The sequence below is a fragment of the Chrysemys picta genome, chromosome 13 (genome assembly GCF_011386835.1).
Source record: "Chrysemys picta bellii isolate R12L10 chromosome 13, ASM1138683v2, whole genome shotgun sequence".
In the NCBI taxonomy this organism is placed as follows: Eukaryota; Metazoa; Chordata; order Testudines; family Emydidae; genus Chrysemys; species Chrysemys picta.
Genome location: NC_088803.1, coordinates 23,707,772 through 23,724,409, shown reverse-complemented (window position 1 = coordinate 23,724,409; position 16,638 = coordinate 23,707,772). Strand labels below are relative to the sequence as shown.

General features: G+C 42.9%; 1 pseudogene; it reads right to left on the bottom strand.

The window, feature by feature from the left end:
• Positions 1-4,333: 4,333 nt before the first annotated feature.
• On the bottom strand, positions 4,334-9,698 carry LOC103307319 (olfactory receptor 6F1-like; annotated as a pseudogene).
• Positions 9,699-16,638: the final 6,940 nt, after the last annotated feature.

Here is a 16,638-nt window from a genome sequence, read left to right as displayed (position 1 = left end):
CCTTTTAGGAACCTCGTACACTGCTAGAGTGGTGTGCAGGGTAGTCTGTATAAATAAGAATCTGCCACTTCACAACCAGACAACTCTCTCAAAGTATGTAGATCTCTACATCAGTTAGCATCCCTTTCCATCACCATCCAACTGTCTTTACCCCTACCTACCTTCCTCATAAAAGGCAGCTCAAAAGGATCGCATGGGGGGAACTGTTTTGTACTCCACTCTCAGCTCCCCATCACCCTGGGAACATGTGAACTCAACAGAATGTCACAGACTTCCCTAGAGTGTGTAACACATTCTGCTAAGTCAGGCTGGTCTCCTGGTTAAAGCATAGGAAACCAGCACACTAGTCCTGCCTTTCCCAAATGCTTCTTACACTGTGAACTTCAGTGTGTTACGCCAGCCCCCTCCCCCAGCCTCATTTTCCCCTTCTGTGAAATAATGATAAATACCATAATACCCTCCCAGTTGCTGGGCACAGACAAAGAGCTCCCAGAAGAAGCCACATCTATGAGTTTTATGGGTCCTAGAATGGTAAGGATTTCTGCTGCATGTACTTGAGCGCAATCCACTAGCACCTGTTCTAATCACCATTTACAGATATACAGCTACAGAGCACTCCTGTTACAGGGGAAAGCAGCAGTACACAAATCCATAGATTCATAGATTCCAAGGACAGAAGAGGCCATTGTGATCATCTAGTTTGGCCTCTACAAAATAATTCCTACTGCATTTAAAAAAAAAATCCAATCTTGATTTAAAAATTCCCACCACACACCGTGGTAAATTGTTCCAATAACTAATTACACTCATTGTAAAAATTAACACCTTATGCCCAGTCTGAATTTGTCTAGTTTCAACTTCCAGCCACTGGATCGTGTTAGAACTTTCTCTGCCAGATTGAAGAGTCCATTATAAATATTTGTACCCCATCTAGGAATTTAGAGACTTTGATAAGTCAGCCCTTAACTTGCTCTTTGTTAAACTAACTAGATTGAGCTCTTTGAGTCTATCACCTTAGGGTGTGTTTTCTAATCCTTCAGTTTGTCTTGTGGTGTTTCTCTGAACCATTTCCAGTTGCTTATCATCTTTCTTGAGTTACAAACACCAGAACTGGACACAGGATTCCAGTAGTGTTTGCACCAGTGCCAGATACACAGAGAAAATGGCCTCTCTACTCCTTCTTGAGATTCCCCTCTTTATGCATCCAAGCATTGCATTAGACCTTTACAGCATCTCACTGGGAGCTCATGTTCTGCTGGTTATCCACCATGGCCCCTGTCAGGGTTCCCCCCCACACACTCTGAACTCTGGGGTACAGATGTGGGGACCCGCATGAAAGACCCCCTAAGTTTATATTCTACCAGCTTAGGTTAAAACTTCCCCAAGGCACAAATTCCTTTCCTTGTCCTTGGATGGTATTGCTGCCACCACCATGTGATTTACACAAAAATTCAGGGCAGGGTCACTTGGAATCCCACCATGTCAGGGTTCCGTCCCCCCCCAACTCTGAACTCTGGGGTACATTTGTGGGGACCCACATGAAAGACCCCCTAAGCTAATATTCCATCATCTTAGGTTAAAACTTTCCCAAGGCACAAATTCCTTTCCTTCTCCTTGGACGGTATTGCTGCCACCACCAAGAGATTTACATAAAAATTCAGCAAAAAGAACAGGAGTACTTGTGGCACCTTAGAGACTAACAAATTTACAACAGCCCACTTCTTTGGATGCATAGAATTGAACATATATTGAGGAAATATATATATACACATACAGAGAGCATAAAAAGGTGGGAGTTATCTTACCAACTCTGAGAGGCCAATTAAGTAAGAGAAAAAAAACTTTTGAAGTGATAATCAAGTTAGCCCAGTACAGACAGTTTGATAAGAAGTGTAAGAATAATTACAAGGGGAGATAGACTCAATGTTTGTAATGGCTCAGCCATTCCCAGTCCCTATTCAAGCCTAAATTGATTGTATCTAGTTTGCATATCAATTCCAGCTCAGCAGTTTCTTGTTGGAGTCTGTTTTTGAAGCTTTCTGTTGCAAAATTGCCACCAGCAGGTCTGTCATTGAATGACCAGACAGGTTAAAGTATTCTTCTACTGGTTTTTTAGTGTTATGATTCCTGATGTCAGATTTGTGTCCATTAATTCTTTTGCATAGAGACTGTCTGGTTTGGCCAATGTACATGGAGGAGGGTCATTGCTGGCACATGATGGCATATATCACATTGGTAGATGTGTGGGCTCGTTCACCAGTAGGAGAACACTTTAACCTGTCTGGTCAATAAAACTACCTCTTTAGCATAGAAAAATTCACAAGCTAAAACAAAAGATAATCTAACACGTTTCCTTGCCCTACTTGCAATTTTTGTGATTTTAGATGGATTATTCCAGGTATATTTTCAGGAGATGTACCTGTTTTGGCTTCTCTCTCTGTCTGGAGAGGGAACAAACAAAGAGAAGAACAAACAAATCCTCTCACCCCCCACCCCCAGATTTGAAAGTTTCTTCTTTCTTCATTGGTCCTTCTGGGCAGGTGCCAACTAGGTTATTGAACTGTTTAACCCCTTACAGGTAAGGCAGTTCAGTACAGCTGCCAAGGAGGGATTTTATGCTACTCTTTCCTCTATATTTATGACAGCCCCAAAACCTTTTTCTGAGTCATTACTTCTCAGAATATAGTCCCCCATCCTGTGAGTATGGCCTGCGTACTTTGTTCCTGTAGGTATACGTTTACATTTAACCACATTAAAACATATATTATTATTTGCTTATATCCAGTTTACCACGCAATCCATATTTCCCCATATTAGGAACCTCACTTCTTCATTATTTACCACTCCCCCAATTTTTGCAATATCTGCAACCTTGTGATGATTTTTATGCTTTAATCTAAGTTGTTTATAAAAACATTAAATAGCATAGTGCCAACAACCAATCCCTTCAGGACCATACCAGAGAGATACCTTCTAGATGATGATTCTCTATTTATAACTATATTTTGAGACTTATCAGTTAGCAAGCTATTAATCCATTTAATGGTTGCTATATTGATTTTATCTATGCAGTGCTGTTGTCGATGTGTCAGTCCCAGACACTAAAGAGACAAGGTGGGTGAGGTAACATCTTTCATTGGACCAATGTCTGTTGGTGAGAGAGACAAGACTTTGCACTTACAAAGAGCTCTTCTTCAGGTCTCAGCTCTGTGAACTCTGTCTAAATTCTAAAGCTTGTGTCATCAACAGATATTGGTCCAGTAAAAGATGTTACCTCACTCACATTTTCTCTTTAATGTTGATATTATGTCATTCTAGGTTTTTTTTATTCAAATTGTCATGAGGTACCAAGCCAAAGGCTTTAATGAAGGCTATTACATCAACACTATTACCATTATCAGCCAAACTTATAATCTCATCTGAAAAACAGATATCCAATTAGTTGAAAGGGTCTATTTTCCATAAAAAGCAAGGATCGTTCCAAAATTTCTTCTCTTGACACCTCGATCTAAGCCAGTCCCTCAGAAGCCTAAGGAATTCAGCCACTTTTCATCTATTCAAATTCAGTGGGATTTGGGCAATTAATTTACACAGTTCCTTTGAAAGTGCCAGCTTGAAACTTGGTCTGATATGTGTCATTAGCATTGCTGTGTGTCTTAATATTTCCCCTGTGCTGTGCCCGGAAGTCCAGTATTAGCTGCACCAGCGTAGTTTGCACCTTGTTGATTTAGCAGACCTCAATGTTACTCATAAGGAAGGACCACACGCTCGGTTCAGTGTCAAAGGTTGGGACAGTTTTATTGTCAACAAAGCATGGTACTGGTTCCGTGCATACCATGCTACAGGTTTACTAACAAATATAAGCCTGTGACAAGGTGTCTGCTCAATACAAAGTTGCCCCTCCTATCTCTCTTCCTCATATACAGTATACCAACAAGTTATATATTGCATTCCATATCTTATTACCACCCTTCTATCATGTAGTTAAAACAAAACATCCTCATCCATTATTCTGTCATCCCATCCTTTTCTTTACAAGCAATCTGTGTGTTCCTATGCCACTCTCTTAGCAATGTGTTTATGCAGTGACTTAAGAGATCTTTGTGTTCCAGTAGCATCCTTTCAGATCAGGAATGTGATTATTTGGTTAGCCAATATTCTGACACAGCCTACTTTGCATGGTATTGTTACCCATGATTGAGGCCCCAGCAAGGCCTACAATATCCAATGGGAGTTAGGAACCTAACTCCCGTAGGCATAATGTAATTAAGAATGGTTCCAACCATACAGATCCTTGTAAGTGACACTCAAACTTAACAGCTTGGAATTTCTACTAAATCCAGGGTCTTTGAAAACCACTTAACGTTCCCCTGACTGTCTTTCCCAAGGCTTCCTTCACCTTCTTGTTTCTTAGAGTGTAAATAAAAGGGTTTAGTAGAGGAGTTACCACAGTGTTAAAGATGTTGATAGTTTTATTCAAATCCAACGAGTTCTGTGCAGAAGGCTTGACATACAGAAAAATGCCAGAGCCGTACCAGATAGTCACGACAGTGAGGTGGGTCGAGCAAGTAGAAAAGGCCTTTTGCCGGCCTTGGACTGAAGGGATTCTCAAGATGGTGGAGATAATGAAAATGTAGGAGACCAGGGTTATCGTGCATGAGACCATGACAACAATGAATGAGTGGATGAAAGTTGCCAGTTCAATGAGGCGCTTGTGAGCACAAGAAAGCACTATCCATGAATCTATGTCACAAATAAAATGATTGATGACGTTACGGCCACAGAAAGGCAACCTGGATATAAGAGCTGCCAGCACAGAGACAGCCAGGAACCCACACAGCCAAGAGAGGAGGGCCAGCTGAGCACAGAAGGTGCTGTTCATGAGGGAACTGTAGCGCAATGGGTGGCATATGGCCAGATAGCGGTCATAGGCCATGATGGCCAAGAGGAAACATTCTGTGGCACCCAAGGAGAGGAGAAAAAACAATTGCAGGAGACAGACAGTGAAAGAGATGATTTGGCTTGTGCCCAGCATGACGCCAATGGCTTGGGAACACATGCTGTGGTGTACCAGATCTCCAGGAAGGAGAGATTGCAGAGGAAGAAGTACATGAGGGTGTGAAGCCGTGGGTGGGTCCTCTCTAGGGCTATGATGGACACATTCCCTAGGATTGTTAGAAGAAGAACAGGAGTACTTGTGGCACCTTAGAGACTAACAAATTTATTAGAGCATAAGCTTTCGTGAACTACAGCCCACTTCTTCGGATGCATATAGAATGGAACATATATTGAGGAGATATATATACACACATACAGAGAGCATAAACAGGTGGGAGTTGTCTTACCAACTCTGAGAGGCAACAGCACAGCAAGGGCCACCCGGAAATACCAAGTGCCAGGAAAGCTGAAGAGGATGAACTCCTGCATGTTGGTTTGATTTCTTTCTGTCCCAGCCATGATGTCCATCTGTCAAGACATGAGAGATAATAAGACATTTAAACATGCTGATCACACATTTGGATGTGCAGTAGTGCAGGCCCCAGAAACCTGGTACTAAAACTAAGAGAAGAGAAGACAAAATGGGTGCTACTCAACACCCTTATGCATCTTTCTACCTCCTCAATAAAGATGTCAAGTATCAGAGGGGTAGCCGTGTTAGTCTGGATCTGTAAAAGCAGCAAAGAGTCCTGTGGCACCTTATAGACTAACAGACGTATAGGAGCATGAGCCACGAAAAGCTCATGCTCCTATACATCTGTTAGTCTATAAGGTGCCACAGGAATCTTTGCTACAATAAAGATGAGATCTCCACTCTTCATTCCTCTGAGGCCCCTGAGGAGGCAGTGCCATGGCTGACCCTATGTTATCTTCTCTCTTGATGATCTAGCCTATCCACCCCACTCCTCCCTCCGAGAAAATCTCAGGATTTGGCCCATTCTCTTCATGCTTAACCTTGGAAGATAACTTTCAACTCTGATCAGGAGTCCGGAGCAGGAATGCACAGATCTCATTGAAAGTTGATACAATTTCCACTCATAAATAAGTGATACTCTTCTGACCTTCAATGGGACTTGTGTTACTTAGGTGTAGAGCTGGGGTAAAAAAAAATCTACAAAACATTTTGTTTCCCTTTGGAAAACACCAGTTTGTTAAAACTGTAATATTTCACAGAAACACACAAGGTTTAGATCAAAAATCTCATCAGGATGGTGTCTCAGGTATAGATTGAAGTCTCTGATTAAAACAAAAACCTGAGAAAAATCAGTTTTCTAGCCCGGTGGTTAGGGAACTTCTGTGTGATGTAGAAGACCCAATTTGAGTCTCATTTTTGTTTCACATTGAAATGAAAACAAAGTGTGAAGCTGTGACATTTTTCACAAAATGTTATTCTTCTTTCCTGGGCAGCCCTGCTTAGTCCTTTTTGAAAACCCGATCTCAAATTCTCAGCAAGGAAACAACATTAAAAAACAGGAATTATACAGTATTTCTTGTGTGTTGTGGTAGAATCTTAGGGTCCCACCTATGGTTGGGACCCCATTGGGTTAGGCACTGTAAAAACATAGCATAGAAACCATCCCTACTCCAAACAGCTTACAATCCAGAAGACAGGACAAACAAGTAGAGGCAGACAACAAAGAAACAGCTTCCCATATGTACAGTGCAATGGCTCCCAGTTTCCTTTTGCAAAACAGCCCCCTTCTTCCACTCACCTCCCCAGGGCTCAGCTCCACTCACAGCTTCACAGTCTGGGCTAGACCAGAACAATAGTTAGGAATCACCTTCCAAGAAATGTCAAATGCTTAAAAAAACAACCTATAATCCACGCGGCTATTGCATGAATATTTGCCACATTCTGCAAAGGCCATTGCTCCCAAAGCTGAGAGAGATGTCAGTGTACAGTAGGAAGAATAAATGGTCAATCCTCATTGTAGTTGGGTATTTTCAAAGAGGTTAAGGGGGTCAGATACCCAGGTACCCAGCTCTCTGTAACATTCAGTGGAAGTTGAACAATTAACTCCCTGAGGCTTCTTTGAGAATTCCAACTGCAATGTCCTTCCTCAATATTTCAGTTTGGTATCATCCTTGTACAGATAATTATACTAGTTCTTTACCGCTGCAATGTGTAGAGAATGGCTACTCAGCCACACACACACTGGCACGCTATCGGCCTGGTTGAAGGCATAGTGGAGTGAAAGGTTGACTAGAAAAGTATCATTGTTCCCATTTCACAGCAGTGAAAATTAAGTCAGGGAGGTGAAGGAATTTATGCAAATCAGAGAGAAAACTGGGCATAGAATATAAGAGTTCAGATTCCCATTTCTGTACCCTGTGCCCTGATCTCAGATATAGACATCCAGAAACCTCCAGTTGCTAGAAGTTGGTATTGGAGAACAGGGGAGGGATCACTCAAAATTGCTCTGTTCTTTTCATTGTCTATGAAGCATCTGGCTCTGGCCACTGTCACAAGACAGGATATTGGGCTAGATGGGCCATTGGTCTGACCCAGTATGGCCATTCTTATGTTTATATATAGATAACTTCTCTATTTGTCTGAGATAAATTACTGAACCAATAAATTAAAGAGTTTAATTTATTAGAGCTCCTTGAAACATCTCTATTTCCATTTAAACATTTTTGATGGAAATGTCTTTTTGATGAAATGGAGACTTTAGCAAAAAATATGTTCATAAAACAATTTGGGATTTTCATAAACAGAAAAATTCAGTTTCCAATATCTTAATTATAGAAGTTAAGTAACCTCAATAAGTCATTAAGTCCAGCCCTTTGTCCTGTAGCACGGCCACATAACCCTGGGTTATCAGTGAAAAGTCCAACCAATTTACAAAAAGTTGCAGTGATGGGGATTCTACAACCTCCCCTGGAAGCTTGTTCCAGAGTTGAACTACCCCTTATAATTAGAAAGTTTTTCCTAAGATGTATCCTAAATCTACTTTGTTGCAGATTAAGCCCATTACTTCTTGTCCTAACTTCAGTGGACATGGAGAACCATCAATTCCCACCCTCTTGATAATAACCCTTAATATATTTGAAGATTGTTGTTAGTTTCCCCTCACACAAGTCTTCTTTTCAAGTTTTCTAAACCTTTTATCATTTTTGTTTCTCTCCTCTGGACCTGTCCAATTTGTTCACATCTTTCCTAAAGTGTGGTGCCCAGAATTGGACACACTACTCTACTGGGGCCTCACCTTCACGCACAGTAGTGTGGACAATTACCTCCCGTGTCTTACATACCACTCTCCTGTTAATACACCCCAGAATGATACTTGCCTTTTATACAGCTGCATCACATTTCTGACTCATATTCCATTTGTGATTCCCAAGATGCTTTTCAGCAGACCTACCATCTAGCCTTTTATCCCACATTTTGTAGTTGTGCATTTGACTTCTCCTTTCAAAGTAAAGTACTTTGCACTAGCCTTTCTTAAATTTCATCTTGCTAAGTATGGACCAATTGTCTAATTTGTCAGGGTCATTTTCAATTCTAATCCTGTCCTCCAAAGTGATTGCAACCCCGCTTGGCTTGGTGTCATCTGCAATTTTATTATTGACAACCTCCACTACATTATGCAAATCAGTAATGAAAATATTGGATGGTACTGAACCCAGGACTGACACCTGCAGGACCCCACTAAATTCACACTCCTAGATTGCCAGTGAACCATTGATAACTACTCTTTGAGTACCATCTTTCAACAGGTCGTGTACCCACTAAATAGTAGTTTCCTCTAGATCTTATTTCTCTAATTTGCTTATGAGAATGTCATGGGGAACTGTATCAAAAGCCTTACTTAAATCAAGATAAATCACAGCTACTGTTTTCTCCTCATCCACTACGCCAATAACTTATCAAAGGAATGTTTTGATTTAAAACTGAACATTTTTAGTTAACCAAAACATGTTGGTCTTTTGATGAAAATTGAAAAAAAAATAGATGAACATTTTTGATGAAAGCTAAAATATTTTTATTTTTGTCCACGTATTTGATGCCAAAGAATCAATTGGATGTATTAGTTATAGAATGTATAAAGAATATTATTTCCTTGTGTTCCTCCTAGACTATCCACTACATTAAAACAGAGGAATGAATTAAGTCCAGTCTTCCAGTACAGGTCTGGTAACTCCTTAATGAGGCAAACTTTTGGAACAGCAGGAGGAATTTCCAGCTGGCTCGCATTACCAAGAAAGGTGAAGCTGTTTCAGTTTTAATTTCAGCTCCAGCTATGCCTGGCTAGTGGATCTAACTTACCGGCTGTGCTGACGGAGCTTGTCAATATAAATTCCCTTCATTCCCAATCTTTTTCTCTCCAGAGGACACATAATAGCTTTGGCTGCTGCTCAGTGGCGCATTGTAAGGTGGTATATTTTGCTTTTCCCGCACCTAGAAATATATCAATTATAAGAAGATTTCATACCAGATTCTCATTTCCATGAAGGTCACTTTACACCACTGTAGCATTTCAAGAGGATTTAAAGTCTGTATGATCATTCTACAGCACTTCCCTTTTATGGAGCCCCTACACTGTTAGAGTGCTGTGAAATATTGTCAGTATAAAAGAGAATCTGCCACTTCAAAACCAAAAGGCTCTGGCAAAGTTGTAGATCTCTACATCGGTTAGAATCTCTTTCCATCACCATCCAACTGTCTTTACCCCACCTACCTTGTTCATGAACTGCATCTCAAATTGATCGCCTGAGGGAAACTGTTTTGTACTCCACCCTCAGCTCCCCATCACCCTGGGGACATGTGAACTCAACAGAATGTCACAGACTTCCCTAGAGTGTGTAACACATTCTGCTAAGTCAGGCTGCTCTCCTGGTTAAAGCATAGGAAACCAGCACACTAGCCCTGCCTTTCCCAAATGCTTTTTGCACTGTGAACTTCAGAGTGTTATGCCAGCCCCTCCCTCAGCCTCATTTTCCCCTTCTGTGAAATAATGATAAATACCATAATTTGACCCCTGGGTACAGACACAGAGCTCCCAGAAGAAGCCACATCTTTGAGTTTTATTAGTCCTAGAAAAGCAAGGATTTCTTCCACATATACTTGAGTGCAATCCACTAGCACCTGAGCTATTCACCATTTACAGACAAACAGTTATCGAGCTCTCCTGTAACAGGGGAAGGCACCAGTACGCAAATCCATAGATACCAAGGCCAGAAGGGAAGATTGTGATAATCTAGTCTGGCCTCCCATATAACACAGGCCATACAGCATCTGCAAAATAATTCCTGGATCCGGTCTTTTAGAAAAAATATCCCATGTTGATTTGAAAATTGCCAGTGACAGCGAATTCACCACTAGACTTGGTAAATGGATCCAATGATTAATTACTCTCCCTGTAAAAATAAGCACTTTATTTCCTGTTTGAATTCCTCTAGCTTCAAGTTTCAGCCATTGGATCACGTTAGACCTTTCTCTGCCAGATTGAAGAGTTCATTATAAATATTTGTTCCTCATGTAGGAATTTATAGTCTGTGATCAACTCACCCCTTAACCTTCTTTTTGTTAAGCTAAATAGTTTGAGCTCTTTGAGTCTATCATTATAAGGCATGTTTTCTAGTCCTGTAACCATTTGCCTGGCTCCTCTCTGAACCTTCTCCAATTTATCAACATCCTTCTTGAATTGTGAACACAAGAACTGGACACAGTATTCCAGCAGTGGTCACACCAGTTCCAAACACAGATTAAAAATGAACTCATCTACTCCTATTTGAGATTCCCCATTCATGCATTAATTTTTTAGCCACAGCATCTCAATGGGAGCTCATGTTCAGCTGATTATCCACCCTGGCCCTGAAATCTTTTTTAGAGTCACTGCTTCCCTCGATAAAGTCCCCCACCTTGTAAGTTTGGCTGACAATTGTTGTTCCCAGAGCTATACATTTACATTTAACCATGTTAAAACACATATTGTTTGCTTATATACAGCTTATCAAGGTATCCATATTGCTCTATAGAAGAGACCTTGCCTCTTCGTTATTTACCATTCCTCCAATTTTTCTGTTATCTGTAAACATTATCAGTGATGATTTTATGTTTTCTTATAGATCACTGATAAAAATGAAAAATAGCCTAGGGCCAAGAACCAATCTCTGTAGGGCCCTACTAGAAACACACCTGCTCAATGATGATTTCTCATTTACAATGACATTTTGAGCAATCTGTTAATCCATTTACTGTTTGCTCCGTTGATTTTACATCTTTCTAGTTTTTTAATCAAAGTGTCTTGAGGTACCAAGTCAAATGTCTTATAAAAGTCTAAGTCTATTACATCCACACTGTTACCTTTATCAGCCAAACTTGTAATCTCACCCAAAAAGATATCCAATTAGTTTGACAGGACCTATTTTCTATAAACCCATGTGGACTGGCATTAATTATAGTACCTTCCTTTAAGTTCTTTATTTCTTGAGTCCTGTATCAGTCAGTCCATTATCTTGCCTGGGAGCCATGGCAGACAGACATGCCTATAATTACCTAGGTCAGCCCGTTTTCCCTTTTTAAACATTGGCCCAACATTAGTTTTCTTCAAGTCTTATGGAACTTCTCCAGACTCCAAGGCTTATTGAAAATCAATATTAACAGTCCAATGATCTCCTCAGCCAGCTCTTTTAAAACTCTTGGATGCAAGTTCTCCAGCCCTTCTGATTTTAAAATTTCCCATTATAACAGATGATGTTTATCATCTTTCAGAGATATTAGTGTAAGGGAAATTGTGTAATTGTCATTGTACGATATCACTATGTCAACTTTCAGAGTAGCAGCCGTGTTAGTCTGTATCCGCAAAAAGAACAGGAATACTTGTGGCACCTTAGAGACTAACAAATTTATTAGAGCATAAGCTTGTGCTCTAATAAATTTGTTAGTCTCTAAGGTGCCACAAGTACTCCTGTTCTTTTTACTATGTCATCTGTTTTTGATTTCCCAAATGCAGACCAGAAATATTTATTGAATACTTCTGCCTTTCTGCATTATTATGGATAATTCTATCATTTACATCTAGTAATGGCCCAGTAGTACTCTCAGGATTATTTTTGTTTCTTATACTTTTTAAAAAAACATAATAATTGTCCTTAACTCCGCTGGCCATAAATATCTCCTTGTGTCCCTTTGCTTCCTGTATCAATTTTCCTAAATTCCAATATGTATATTTGTGTGTGTATTTATATATATATAATGCCTTCACTTCCTCTCCAAACCAGGTGAGTTTTTTAAACAGTATGGCCTTTTTTCTCAAGGATCCATGGCAACACTTAAATTCCAACTAGTGGGGACACAAATTTTATATAGTAAACGTAAGGAGAGGACCTAGATCATAGAATCATAGATTATAGGACTGGAAGGGACCTCGAGAGGTCATCGAGTCCAGTCCCCTGCCCGCATGGCAGGACCAAATACTGCCCTGATAGACATTTATCTAACCTACTCTTAAATATCTCCAGAGACGGAGATTCCACAACCTCCCTAGGCAAAATGGTGAAAGTGGGATTTTCAAAGAACATAAGAATGGCCAACTGGGTCAGACCAATGGCTCATCTAGCCCAGTAGCCTGTCTTCCAGTGATGGCCAGTACCAGATGCTTCAGAGGGAATGAACAGAACAGGGCAATTATTGAGTGGTCCATCCCCATTGTCTAGTCCCAGCTTCTGGCAATCAGAGTTTAAGGGACACCCAGAGCATAGTGTTGCGTCCCTGACCATCTTGGCTCATAGCCATTGATGGTCTCATAACATTTCCTTATTCACTTTCTCCACACCATTCATGATTTTATAGACCTCTCTTGTATCCCCACTCAGTCGTCTCTTTTCCACTCTGAACAGTCCCAGTCTTATTAATCTGTCCTCACAGGGAAGGTGTTTCATACCTCTAATAATTTTTGTTGCCCCTTTCTCTTCTTTTTCCTACTCTAGTATATCTTTATTGAAATGGAGTGACCAGAACTATTTTCAGTATTCAAGGTGATGGTTTATATATGGTTAATTCATTGGGATTTGGGCAATTAATTCCCCTAGGCTTCTTTGAAAATGCCAGCTTCAAACTAGATCTAACATCCAATGGGAGTTGGAAACCTAACTCCCTTAGGCATAATGTAATGAATAAGGGGGCATATATAAAGATCATATATAAGTATCATTCAATCCTAGCATCTTAGACTCATAGACATTAAAATCAGAAGGACCATCATGATCATCTAGTCCAGTGGTTTTCAAACTTTTTTTCTGGGGACCCAGAAGAAAACTGTTGATGCCCATGACCTAACGGAGCTGGAGATGTGTGAGAGGTTTGAGGTGTGGGAGGGAGCTATGGGCTGGGGCAGGGGGTTGGGGTGCAGGTGGGGGTCAGGGCTTTGAGCTGGGGCTGCAGGCTTTGGGGTGGGGCCGGGGATGAGGGGTTTGGGGTGCAGGAGGGTCTCCGGGTTTGGAGGGGGTTCAGGGCTGGGGCAGGGAGTTGGGTTGTGGGAGGGGGTCAGGGTTCTGGGCTGGGGGTGCAGGCTCTGGGGTGGGGCTGGGGATGAGGGGTTTGGGGTGCAGGAGGGGGGGTCTGGCTTTGGGGGGGCTCAGGGCTGGGGCAGGAGGGTGCAGGCTCTAGGGTGGGGCCAGAGCTGAGGGGCTTGGGATGCAGGAGGGGGCTTTGGGTTTGGGGGGGGCTCAGGGCCGGGGCAGTGGATTGGGGTGTGGGAGGGGGTCAGGGCTCTGGGCTGGGGGTGCAGGCTCAGGGGTGGGACCAGGGATGAGGAGTTTGGGGTGCAGGAAGGGGTTCTGGGTTTGGGGGGCTCAGGGCTGGGGCAGGGGTTTGGGGTTCGGGGTTGGGGTGTGGGCTCCCAGTCAGCAGCACAGCCGGGGTGCAGAGGCAGGCTTCCAGCCTGTCCTGGCACTGTGGACCGTGTTGCACCCCGGAGCCAGCCAGCAGCAGCTCCAGCTCCTAGGCAGAGGCATGCAAGCGGCTCCGCACGCCTCTCGCCCACAAGATCGGGTGTGGGGGCAGCGCGTGGAGCCCCGTGGCCCCCCTGCCTAGAAACCTGACCCACTGCTGGCCGCTTCTGGGGCACAGTGCCGTGTCGGAACAGGTAGGCACTAGCCTGGCTTAGCTGGGCAGCACCACTGACGTGACTTTTAATGTCCCAGTCAGTGGTGCTGACCAGAGCCGCTAGGCTCCCTGGGTGCTGAGCAAGGTGACCCAGTGCCTTACATGCCACGACTCAACGGGTAGTGATCGATGGCTCCATGTCTAGTTGGCAGCCGGTATCAAGCAGAGTGTCCCAAGGGTCGGTCCTGGGGCCGGCTTTGTTCAATATCTTCATTAATGATCTGGAGGATGGCATGGATTGCACCCTCAGCAAGTTTGTAGATGACACTAAACTGGGAGGAGTGGTAGATACGCTGGAGGGTAGGGATAGGATACAGAGGGACCTAGACAAATTAGAGGATTGGGCCAAAAGAAATCTGATGAGGTTCAACAAGGACAAGTGCAGAGTCCTGCACTTAGGACAGAAGAATCCCATGCACTGCTATAGACTAGGGACCGAATGGCTAGGCAGCAGTTCTGCAGAAAAGGACCTAGGGGTTACAGTGGACAAGAAGCTTGATATGAGTCAACAGTGTGCCCTTGTTGCCAAGAAGGCTAACGGCATTTTGGGTTGTATAAGTAGGGGCATTGCCAGCAGATCGAGGGATGTGATCATTCCCCTCTATTTGACATTGGTGAGACCTCATCTGGAGTACTGTGTCCAGTTTTGGACCCCACACTACAAGAAGGATGTGGAAAAATTGGAAAGAGTCCAGTGGAGGGCAGCAAAGATGATTAGGGGACTGGAGCACATGACTTATGAGGAGAGGCTGAGGGAATTGGGATTGTTTAGTTTGCAGAAGAAAAGAATGAGGGGGGATTTGATAGCTGCTTTCAACTACCTGAAAGGGGGTTCCAAAGAGGATGGATCTAGACTGTTCTAAGTGGTAGCAGATGACAGAACAAGGAGTAATGGTCTCAAGTTGCAGTGGGGGAGGTTTAATTTGGAAATTAGGACAAACTTTTTCACTAGGAGGGTGGTGAAGCACTGGAATGGGTTCCCTAGGGAGGTGGTGGAATCTCCTTCCTTAGAGGTTTTTAAGGTTGGGCTTGACAAAGCCCTTGCTGGGATGCTTTAGTTGGGGATTGGTCCTGCTTTGAGCAGGGGGTTGGACTAGATGACCTCCTGAGGTCCCTTCCAACTCTGATATTCTATGATTCTATGACCCAGTACTGGGTCACGACCCTAACATTGAAAAACACTGTCTTAGAGTGTAAATGAAAGGGTTTAATAGAGGAGTTACCATAGTGTTAAAGATGTTGGTTGTTTTGTTCAAATCCAATGAGTTCTGTTTATAAGGCTTGACATACAGAAAAGTGATGGATAGTTACAACAGTGAGGTGGGCAAAGGAAGTGGAAAAGGCCTTTTGCCGGCTTTGGACTGATGGGATTCTCAAGGTGGTGGAGCTGATGTAAATGTAGGAGACCAGGGTTATCGCGCATGAGACCAGGACAACAATGAGGCGCGTGTCAGTGCATGAAAGCACTATCCAGGAAAACACTGATGATGTTAGGGCCCCAGAAAGGCAACCTGGGTATTAGACACCAGCACAGAGACAGCCAGGAATATGCAGAGTCAAGAGAAGAGGGCCAGCTGAGCAGAGAAGGTGCTGTTCATGAGGGAGCTGTGGCGCAATGGGTGGCATATGGCCAGATAGCGGTCATAGGCCATGACGGCCAGGAGGAAACATTCTGTAGAACCCATGGAGAGGAAGAAAAACAATTGCAGGAGGCAGACAGTGAATGAGATGGTTTGGCTTGTGCCCAGCATGATGCCAATGACCTTGGGGACACATGCTGTGGTGTACTGGAGCTCCAGGAAGGAGAGATTGCAGAGAAAGAAAATACATGGGTGTGTGCAGGCATGGGTGGGTCCTTACTAGGGCTATGATGGACACGTTCCCTATGATGGTTAGGATGTATAGCATAGAAAACAGCACAGCAAGGGACATCCGGAAATACCAAGTGCCGGGAAAGCCAAGGAGGATGAACTCCTGCATGGTGGTTTAATTTATTATTTCTGTCCCAGTCATCACATCCACCTGTCAAGACATGAGAGATCATAGGGCATTTAAACATGTTAAACACATTTGGATGTGCAAAGTTCAGACCCCAGAAATCTGGTGCTAAACCTGAGACGATAAATAGGAAAATGGGTGCTACTCAACACCGCCCTGCCTTGTGCATCTTTCCACCTCCACAACAGAGAGGAGAGCTCCACTCATCATTCTTTTAAGACCCAAGAGGATGCAGTGGGTGGCTGACCCTATGGTTTCTTTTCTGTCTTCACAATCTAGCCCATCAACCCCACTTCAACACCCCTGAGGCAGCGTCAGGTTCGGGCCCATTCTCTTCATGGCTCACCTTGAAGCTAACTTTGATCTCTGTTCAGGACACAGTGGGAGTTTTGGCACAAGTCCCATTGAAAGTTGATAGGATTCCTACTCCTAAGTCCCTTACACTCTTCTGACTTTCAATGGGGCTTTTCTTATTTCGGTGTAGAAGTGTTCAATTTTTTCCCAAACTAACCTTTTTTTCCCATTGAAAA